Below are 11461 nucleotides of genomic sequence, written 5' to 3' on the forward strand. Positions count from 1 at the left end.
CAAATAGTGAAGGCAGATATTATTTTTAAAACACTGACTATGATAGAAAGGATATAATTACTGAGTTCAAGGATGGAATTTTATGATGGAATTTGCATGGATCTTTGTGATACTATCTTGATATATTAATCCATGTTATTCTGTGTATAAAATGAGTTTAAAATGTTGGATAAACATAAATTGTCTGGATGCTTTCTTTCTCCCACATTAATCCACATAATAGTAATAATAATAGTAATAATAATTAATAATAAAACAGAAAGGCATAGAGACTGAAAATTGTGACTAATGCTTATTCTTATTGAGCAATATACTTCTATAATCCAAATCTGCCCTATCATTATACAACTCCAGAAAGTCAGTGTTTCTCAATGTGTGGTTAACTACTTGCATTAAAGTCATTTAGACATTTGTTACAAACATATATCCCTGGGTCTGCATTAAAGGCATATAAAAATCCTATTTTTAAAAGAAATCCAAAGCTGTATTAAAGTTACATTTCAGGGGTGTGTGGGTGGCTCAGGGGGTTAAAGCCTCTGTATTCAGCTCAGGTCATGATCTCAGGGTCCTGGGATCGAGCCCCACATCAGGCTCTCTGCTCAGCAGGGAGCCTGCTTCCTCCTCTCTCTGTCTGCCTCTCTGCCTACTTGTGATCTCTGTCTTGTCAAAAAAATAAATAAAGTCTTTAAAAAATATATACATATCAAAATACATCCAAAACAGACATTGCTAAAATTGACAAAATATAATTATTATAGGAATCATGGTTTTAGGTAAAATCTGAAAATGTCCTATTTCTGCTTCTATTTTGCCATTTCCTGTTGCCCTTTTATTAACATTATTGTTATAATTTTAAAATTAAGATCTTAGAAAAAAAATCTTAGGAAAACATTTTTTTTTTAATTTTTATTTACTTATTTATTTGACAGAAAGAGACACAGCAAGAGAGGGAACACAAGCAGGAGGAGTGAGAGGGGTAGGAGCAGGCTTCCCGATGAGCAGGGAGCCTGATGTAGGGCTCGATCCCAGAACTCTGGGATCATGACCTGAGCCCAAGGCAGAAGCTTAATGACTGAGCCACCCAGGCGCCCCTCAAGTTTTATTTTCTAGCTTTACCAAAACATTACATTTCCCCAAACATAAATATTCATTCTTTTATCTAGCCCCTCTCTGGAAATTTCAGGAATTTTGAGGTAACCAAAAGTTTCCAAGTTTTGTTGGTATTCTTAACACTCACAAAATAATAGCATGTTAAGATGAAAGGTAATTTGGGGATTTTCTATCCCAAATGCTCATTTTAGACTTATTTCTGGGATTAAAATGAAGCATCATAAACCATATTAACCATCATCACCTGAGAAAATTAATAACCAGACAAAATATAGGAAACAATGTTCTTATAAGATGCTGAACATGGACTAACAATGGAGAGTGACTCTAAGATGTGGGAAATAAATCAAGTCATTTCTATCATTGCCCTGGCTTTCTGCCTACAAAGAACTTCCAGGCAACAGGGGCAAACACTGGGGGCTGAGAGGAGCAAACTAAACCTAGTGGTTTCTTGAGCTGAAGATATGGCTAGGTTTCCAAGGGAGGGAAAAGAGTCTAGAATTTATAGGGCAAAGCAGCAGAGAGGAGGGATACATAAAAAAAAAAAAAAAAAAAAAAAAAAAAAATCAAAAATCTGGAGAGGACACCCCTCATGTTTTTAGCTGAGTACTAATCAAATCATGCAGAGGAGGAAACTACCTAGTGTCCTAGTAAATGAGAAGTGGATGACAAGGAAGGGAAAAAAAGAAAAACCTGCCTTAAAGGAAAACATCTCCATCCTCCAAAAATCTTCATATTCACATATAAGAAGTTCCTGCTCCTACCCATAATAATGGAAAAATCTCATTATTCTCAGGGTATTTTATTGAATATTAACAAGGGTTTTGCCCAATCGTTGGATAGAGTTAGTATCAAATTAAGCAGTGCTCTGGTACCACCTAATGAAACTTAAAAGCAAGACCAGAAAGAATGAAACTATTTTTAAGTAACCTAATTACAAGTAACCCAGATTAAGATAAACAAAAAAATATATATTTATAATAGTTACCACACAAATCACAATGTTGAGACTTAAACTAAGATTTAATAAACATTCAAAAAAGCAGGAAGTTGTAACCTACACTGAAGAGAAAAATCAGCAAACAAAACTGACTCAGAACGGATTCCAGTTTTAGAATTAGCAAAAGTCCATTTAAACTATCATTACACCAGACTTCAGTATGTATTCTGTTATGTTCAAAATGCTAGAAGAAAGGTTACAGATTAAATAGGGATAGACATGGAATAGAACAAATATTTACATTGAATTTTTAGAGCTAGAAACTGTAATTTTATGGATTAGTAAATTAAAAAAAAAATAGAAAGTAGCCAAAGTAAATACAGAAAGGAGAAAAACAAAAAACAAGAACAAGAAACAGATCATCAGAATCCTGTAGGAAAACCATAAAGAAGCCCCTCACTCTAATTGATAGTGAAAAGAAGCTGGAAAAAGGTGACGGGAGTCAGAACAAATTTTGAAAGAGTAAGAGCCAGCATTTTTCCAAATCTGAGGAAAAATATAAACTCACAGATCCAGCCCCCTTATTTTAAAGGTCTGGAGCTGTTGAGAGATTCTTCTCTTAACATCCCTAGATAGCCACTGGGCGATTAAAGATGAAATCTAGAAACATGTCTACTAGTCCAGACAATTTCCATCGCATCATATCATTATTCCTTAATATCAATGCTGTGTCACATCAAATTATCCTTCATATGAATGAGATTTAATCTCTGGGTATTTGTTACTCAATTCTTCCTAATTTAAATATAAAAAAGAGTCTAGGTGGGAAAATGATGGCCTCTATATAAAAAAAATGAGTTAGGTAAGTCCATATGATTTTTTTTTTTTGATGAAAGAATTTAAGTGAGAAATAAATACTAGATGGATAGATAGATAGCTGGAATCATTCAAAAAACAAAAACAAACAAACAAAAACCTTGCAGGCCACCTAGAATCGTTTTTAAGTTCATGGACTCTGAGGCCAGATTTGTCTGAATTCAAATCCTGTGCCTCCACTTGCTGAGTGATGTTAACTAAGTAAATTACTCTTTCTGTTGAATCTTTTTCGTCATCTTTAAGTAGATAATAAATTTGTCTACCTTACTAAGTTGATACAAAGATTGAAAAAGCTAATATTTGTAAAATAGAATAGTATCTGGCTCATGTTAAACAATGAGCAGTTCAGTAAAATGATAGGTATAGATGACTTGACATCCTTTTTAATTTTCATGTTTTCCCTCTTGACTGTTACATTTCTTATAAATTTTTACCTCATTTACCTGTTTTGCCTTTTATGTATCATTTATTTAAAAATACTTTACTAAAAAATATTTTACTATATAAGTATTATAGAAAATTGAGAAAATGCACTTATTTTTAAAAAACTAACGAATTCCATATAGAATGTGATCCATCATGCCTTTTCACATAGCATTTTATTACATTTTCATATATTAAATTTAAACTTATTTTGTGATAATTACTTGATATTACCTATCTTTTTTTGAGAGCTTTTCTATTGCAAATAATACTGTGTTAAGTGCCTTTTTGATTCATGTACATCCCTTCTGTTTTTGGTCAAACTCCTTTTTTCTGCTTTGGCTGGCTCTGATGTCAGCAATGCCTCTTACTCCAAATATATTTCAGTGCCCTCATTCCTAAATAAACCCTCTTTCAACTTTTCTAGGCTACTCTTTCTCCTCACTGGTCTTCACTTAATATCTCAAAACTATTGCCAACACATGCTGCTTATTGACATCACTCACCTACTTCACAGAGTCTTACATAGACTCGGGAGACCTTACTATGAGCAGTGCTAGTCCAGTAAAAATGTGCCCTCAAAATCACAAATATAAAATTGATGGCATTCTCAACTGTGTAGCACATAAAATTGCTGCTTAAAACCCTACCACTTGTCTCTAGAAATTCTGTTCCCTAGGATTTGACTTTCTTTTTTCTTTAACTTCTCAGTGATTGAAATCTATTGAAATTGTTTGACTAAAAAGCGACATGTGCATATGACTTAAACATTTAGATTTTACAGCTTCAGGTATCATTGAGCACAGAGCTCAAGTGATTGATTCTTCCTCTCAGTTGTTTTTTATTTTAATTCCAGTTAGCTAACCTACAGTGTTATATTAGTTTCAAGAGTACAATATAGCGATTCCACAATTCCACACGTCACCCTCTACTCTTCAGGACAAGTGACTCCTTGATCCCCATCACCTTTCACCAGTCCCTCCGTCCACCTCTCCTCTGGGCACCGTCTGTTTGCTCTCTCTAGTTAAGACTCTGTTTCTTGATTTCTCTCTCTCTCACCTTTTTTCCTCCCCTTTGCTTGCTTATTTTGTCTCTTAAATTCACGTATGAGTGAAATCATATTGTATTTGTCTTTCTCTGACTGGCTTATTTTACAGTATTTTGCTCCGTCCCTGTTGTTGCAAATGTCTTCCTCTCACTTTTTATGTTGGTTCCATTCAAGTGCGATCTTTTCTTGTGGTGGTAAATTGTCCAGCAGCAGCTCCATGCTTCTATTTTATCCACACAGCAATTCCAGAACAAAGGAGTCTCTCTCCCTATTACTCCACCAAATTTCCTTAAGGATCTTATTGACCTTTTATTCACATGCATTTCTCTAAAATAATCATGATGCCTGAGCTCTTAATTTATAAGTTTTGATGAATATATGCATTCTTTAAAATACATACCATATATATGTTGTATATAAAATTATATTCTGTATGTTATAGAATAGTTATATATATATAATTATTAATACACTGCTTTTATTCCATTCCCATTATCCTACTCCAGGTTCCATAACTCTTATCAGGAATATTGTATATTATTCTTTTTTTTAAGATTTTATTTATTTATTTAACAGTGAGAGAGAGAGAAAGCACACAGAAGGGGAGCAACAGGCAGAAGGAGAAACAGGCTCCCTGCTGAGCAGGGAGTCCAATGCAGGGCTTAATCCCTGGACGCTGGGATCATGACCTGAGCAGAAGGCAGATGTTTAATGACTGAGTCACCCAGGCATGCCTACTATTTTCTTGATTGGTCTTCTTGTAGTGTGTATGTTAGTGCGCAGAAAGGCACTGTCATGCATTTCATTTTCTTTTTTATTTTTTCTTAAGATTTTATTTATTTGACAGACAGAGATCACAAGTAGGCAGGGAATCAGGCAGAGTGGGAAGCAGACTCTCCGCTGAGCAGAGAGCCCAATGTGGGGCTTGTTCTCAGGACCTTGAGAACATGACCTGAGCCAAAGCCAGATGCTTAATGCACTGAGCCATCCAGGTGCCCCTGTCATACATTTCTGATATTACACTCTTCATAAAGCACCATTTTAAACATGTCCTTCTCACTACTACTCAATTTTCAAAGATTTCCTGTTGACTACTGAAGTCTATCCAAATTAGATTGCCATTTAGAACCTTTCATAATATAACCTTAAATAATTATCTAGTATTTGATCACAGTTTTTAGCTTCCTACTTGGAACTCTTCTGTAAAGTTGCCTTTCTTCTAAAACAAAGGCCCTCCATGTGACTTCTGGCAAGTCACTTGACCTTTTGGTTCATTAGTTGTAAGGAAAAATAAAAATGTGTTGCTGCAAATTGCTTGATTCTATTGTTGAATTTTTAAGTGCAAAGAACTTTGGACTCCTAAGTTTACATTTTGTAAGTGCAGAGCAGTGTCCAATGAGCCAAAAATAACTGTGGGTTATTAACTACTATAGACTCCTTATTGAAAAACCTGGGTGACATCTTACAGACAACATTCACTGTTGTGTTTTAATTTACTACACGGAATTGAACTTTTATTCTTTATATTTGAAATATCTTTACAATTTTAATGTTATCTTATTGTGTTTCCATTTAGATAGGTAGATTTTCATTAAAAATCATGTATAGTTTAATCAATCCTCTTCAGCAAGCTCTGAATTATTTTACAGTATTGCTCACAATATATCTAAACAAATACCTTGGGAAAAGACAGACAACCAACTAGGGCTCTTGTGTTTTTCTGATTTTAAAGAAGCTCTATTTTTCCAGCTTTGCTCTTTGAGTGAGTTTGGCAATGTGTTTCCAGCTCACATCCTGAAATAAATTACAACCTAAACCCTAAAACAAGATCCTTGAGTTATGAGCAGAAAATTTTATATTTCATCATGTTTAGTTTTAAAGTAGATCTCTCTTAAGACTGGAGAAGGCAAGTTGTGCCTTCCCAGGGGACAACTCTTATTCTACAGAGATAATGACACCCAACTTCCTATTAGACTAAGACTATTGTCAGTTAACTTTGTTACCTCTTTAGCAGCATAGAAACTCACATTACTACAATTGTTCCTTCCACCACTCAGTCTGATCTTCTTGGATATTATATGTTCAAACAAGGCTTCTGTGGACTTTGGTGATTTCCCACATACCTGTCACTCATGTACCAGAAGCCTGTCTTTGTACCTGTATTTTTTATACTTCCAGTGTTGGGTCCCCCCAAAATTGGGTACCCCAATAATGGGTCCGTGATTAAAGGAGTGAGACTGATACAAAGCAGAGGTCAAGCAAAGCTTTATTTCATGCCCAGCATCAGGAATCAGACTGGCTGACCAGGGCCGCACTTCTTTCAGAGAGGGCAACTCCTCCCTGCTTTCAAGACTAACTTTTATAGAGCAAAGGCCATGTGGTTGGGCCTGGTCGCACACAGGTGGCCAATGAGATTGTAACACACACAGAAAACTCCACAGTGATGCTAAGTGACCAACTGAATTACAATTTACCCTAGTGGACATTTGATTAAGCCTATCACATCTTGGTTAGGATTGGCGCCAAAAGGCTCCCAAAGGGCGGGGGCCCATACTCCTTGGTAGCTAGAAGACAGTATATATGCCCCCACTGATTGAATACTTTCTCCTGGCCTGACCCACCTTTGGACTTGGACTTTGTTACCTGGGACTGGTTTCCCAGACTTGCTTTTACGTTCCCCTGGCGGGTGGGGGGGGTATGGGGGGGTGGGGGGGTGGAGTCAATTTAAGTTTTACAACAAAATGGCAGTTCAACCAGGGTGGGGCATCTCTGACTAAATAGGCCTTTACATTCCCCCCTTTTCTTTGGAGATGTCAAATCTTTGAATTTTCAACCAGTTCTATGTCCCTTTAACAGCTGCCAGACTGTTTTAATGATTCCAGAGTGATTTACCCAGAAACAGCATTTCTTTCCTAGGGCTGGGCAGAGTCCCCTCTTTTCTAGAAATAATATATCAAGCCCTTATTGTCTATATTTCCCACCTATATTTTAACAATAAGAGCAACAATGAATGCAATGAACTCATTGTTTCCAAGTCTTAGCTTTAGTCCATGACCTGCAGGGTCCAGCAGCAGCAGCATCCACCTCTGGGGGGCATCCTCATCCTTGGCTCATTTGATGTGCCCTATGTGAATTCAGGCCCTGACACCATCTACTTCCACCACCATGGGGGTGGTCGGGATGACAGCAAATAGTCCCTTCCAACAAGGCTCCAAGTTTCCCACTTGGCGGCAGCACATCCAAACCGAGTCCCTGGGCTGGTGAGGATGTGGCTCCAAAACAGACTGCCATGCCTGCAGTGACTGGAGTACAGACTGATCAGTCATTTCTGCTAGGCCAACCTCTTGTAGCCGAGGACAGAGCAGGGGAGGTCTCGCCAACATTATTTCAAATGGGGTCATCTCGTTTAACCAGGGTGTACATCGTGCCATGAGGAGGGCAAAGGGAAGAACATCCACCCATCTACTGCCAGCCTCAAGAATTAGCTCTGCCAAGGTCTCTTTGAGAGTCCGGTTCATTCTCTCCCCTTGCCCAGAACTCTGGGGCCCATAGGCACAATCCTCAGTGGCTATTTCCACTATTCCCACTAAGTCAGATTCTTCCTTTCAAATTCTTCAATTTTCTGAGGTTTCCTCCTTATCTCTGGGGCTGACTGATTGTCAAATGCAAGATCGTCTACATGAGTTATCATGCAACTTCTCCGAAGTTTACCTCAAGTTATCTAGCTTAGGTAAACAAACATTTAAAGACAACCAAATCTAGAATTTAACACCCATAAAGGTGTTATTAAAACTAATTTTTCTCTCTAAAATAACCCTCATTTCCAGAGATAGCCAAATCAGGACTAATTCACTTGAGAAACAAGTCCAGTTTTAACAAACGTGGCCTGATTATTTACATACGCTCAGCAAGAACAGTGAGTGTCATCATATAGATCTTTCAGAATCTGCTTTGCTGGAACTTCTTATAAGGAATCTCTAGGTTGAACTTTTAGTAGCCTCTCCGGGCCAGAAGCCAAGCCAAGCCACATACCTGCCATCAGACATGCCTGCAGACCTGTCAATTTGAGGTCCTGCCCCTGCCAGGGAGTGACAGTCTTTACTCTCCTGTTAAGGCTGCTGGGAACTCTGTAAGCAAGGTATCAGGCCAACAGTTCCAAAGGGCTTTACAGCTCCAGGTTTCATAAAGTCAACCTTAGTTCCTTTAAACTGTCTGATCATATCTGAGTCTTTTCAAATAATAAGACATCCCAGTCAAAGCTTTGGTAAAATAAGCAGTTTCCACTGGTGTCCTGTTACAAGAACAGATTCTTATTGAACTTATGCAAATGACTGATTGCCATGAAAGAATACTTACTAAGACCTTTTAATTTCAGAGGGTTCAGATAGAAAAGTTGAATGCCTTGATTCATTTACAAATGAGGACTGTTACATCTCTGTAAGTTACAGATAATTTAAGAAAACGTTTCCCTAGTCTGGAAGAGCAAACATTACAGAACCAGTCGTGTTTAAAATAAGACAGCACGTTAAGAGACACAACATTACAACTTCCTTCAGTTCATCTAGTCCCATGTTACTAATTCTGGTTTAGTCTGAATGCAGCTTTTACTTCTGGAAATTTTTTCCCATTTCAGTTTCCCAGGATTTTAACGTATCAAAGGCCTGTATTTGTCCAGAACGTCTCCCATTTGACTTTCCTTTAGGGTGGTTACCCAAATGTAACACAAGGGCAAGGTGATTATCCTTGGTTTAGCAGTACTAAGTAACTTAGCATATCAAGGAAAAACCTTGAGTCAAAGAGACCTCATTTACAACTCTGAGCAAGCAAAGAAAACCATTTACAGATCAACTAACCTAAGAAAACGTTACCCTTTTAAACAGAGAGAAAACCAGCTTTTCTATCCCAGTGCCTTTCCTCTTTTTTCTTCCTCCTAAGAAAGTGAGTTTTCAGGGTTTCCCTCCCGTCGTAAATGCTGTCGCAGACAAAAGGGAGGGGGATCTTTCAGATGCTGTCCTGCTCGCTAAGGTGTCTCCGTATAAACCTCAGACCAGGCTACTCCGTGGAGTAGATGACCGTTATGCCATATGACGCCCCGCAAGACTCAGGTTGCAGCCCACTCAGACTCCGTAGCCAAAGCAGTGGAGCCACACAGACACATTCAGTCAGGCACTCTTCAGATTCAAACAGGTTGGACACCCTCCCCTTGGGGTATCCCTGGCTAATGGGAGATGATGAGTCTCCCCTTCCATTCTTTATGAATGGATCTAGCTCAGACAGTGGCTTTGGGGCTGTTTTAACAGAATTCAGTTAAGCACAAAAGATGTTTACCAACAGATTTCAAAAGCACAACTTAGTTCCAGCAACCAGCGCTCTAGCATTTTATTCCATTTGGTTTAAAGTTTCAGGTTAGCAAAGACTTTGGAAGCTACTTTAACAATTACCCATTAAAACTTTGAGACAGACAATTAACCATCAGTTTAGTCATCTCTTTGCTAACAGATTTCAACACAGGTTTTAACAAATAACATGAGCTTATTTTTTTTAAAAGATTTTATTTATTTGACAGAGAGAGAGATCTCAAGTAGGCAGAGAGACAGGCAGAGAGAGGGGGAAGCAGGCTCCCTTCCGAGGGCTTGATTCCAGGCCCCTGAGATCACGACCTGAGCCAAAGGCAGAGGCTTAACCCACTGAGCCACCTAGGCGCCCCAACATGAGCTTATTTGACCTGAAGTAAAAACTCTGAAGTTTCACATTTACTGTTAACTCAAAAGACATGTTCATCCTAATTAACCCAACAAACATTAACTCAGTTCAAATACTGATTTACATTCCACCTGGGCCCACTCCATTTCAAATGTTTACCTGAGACCCAGGTGGGAAGATCCGCAGTGGGGGAATGTTAGGTCCAGGGGGAGCTCTTCTTGTTTCCCGACGTGAAGAACAGAACAAAATGCCACCAGAAGGCAGAGAAAAGGCTCCCAGTTCTAGAGCTCATCAGCTCCAAGGGAGGAGGAGAGGCCATGCTTTCCCACCAGCAAAGGGGGAGGGGCTAGGCAGTCTCCCTCAGGCCAGAGAGGGCAAGGAATGTCCCTAAAACAAAGTTTGTTTCAGCAGCTGCTTGGAATATTCCTTATTAAAGTCACTGTCTCGAGTTCGACTAACCCCAGTTGGCTCCAGTTATAGCCCTAAACACAGGAAATGAGTGAGGGAGAAGCCCCACATCTATTAGGAGGAACAGAGAGACTAAAGTCAGAGTCCCCTTATTCTGCTTGCCCCATTCCTTCAAACACAACAAACACCACAAAAGACTACAAAGAGACAAGACAAAGACAACTGCAAACCCAGTGGCCCTTACTCAGAGCCAGCCATGGGTGGGGGGTTTTTTTGGCCCCCTACAGATGGCTCGCCAATGGGGATTTCTCAGTCCCCTGGAGACACTCGCCGAGATGAGCCACAGACCAGAACCAGACCCAGCAGTCCTCACCCAGAGGCTACCGCTGGCGGGGGTTTCCAGGCCCCCTACAGACCCAGATGACCATCCAGGGGGTCTTGGACCCCTAATACGATCTACCAGAAGAGCAATGGGGCGTCCCCGCATCCACTCCAGCCCTGGGGAGCATAGCTGCATCCAACTTCTCCCCGGTGGACCCTACCTGGAACTCCACCACCAGACAGATTCAGACCCAGAAATTCTGATGCTGGCTCAGTTCTTGTCATTTAATCCCGGATGAGCCTCCAATGTTGGGTCTGCCCAAAATTGGGTATCCCAATAATGGGTCCGTGATTAAAGGAGCAAGATTGATACAAAGCAGAGGTCAAGCAAAGCTTTATTTCATGCCAAGCATCAGGAATCAGACAGGCCGACCAGGGCTGCATCTCTTTCAGAGAGGGTGACGCTTCCCTGCTTTCCAGACTAACTTTTATAGAGCAAAGGCCATGTGGTTGGGCCTGGCCACACACAGGTGGCCAATGAGATTGTACCACACACAGGAAACTCCACAGTGATGCTAGGCAACCAATTGAATTACAATTTACCCTAGTGGACATTTGATTTAGCCTATCAC

This window comes from Mustela putorius, unplaced genomic scaffold (assembly GCF_011764305.1).
Source record: "Mustela putorius furo isolate JIRA1106 unplaced genomic scaffold, ASM1176430v1.1 tig00000421_pilon_pilon_pilon, whole genome shotgun sequence".
NCBI lineage: Eukaryota > Metazoa > Chordata > Mammalia > Carnivora > Mustelidae > Mustela > Mustela putorius.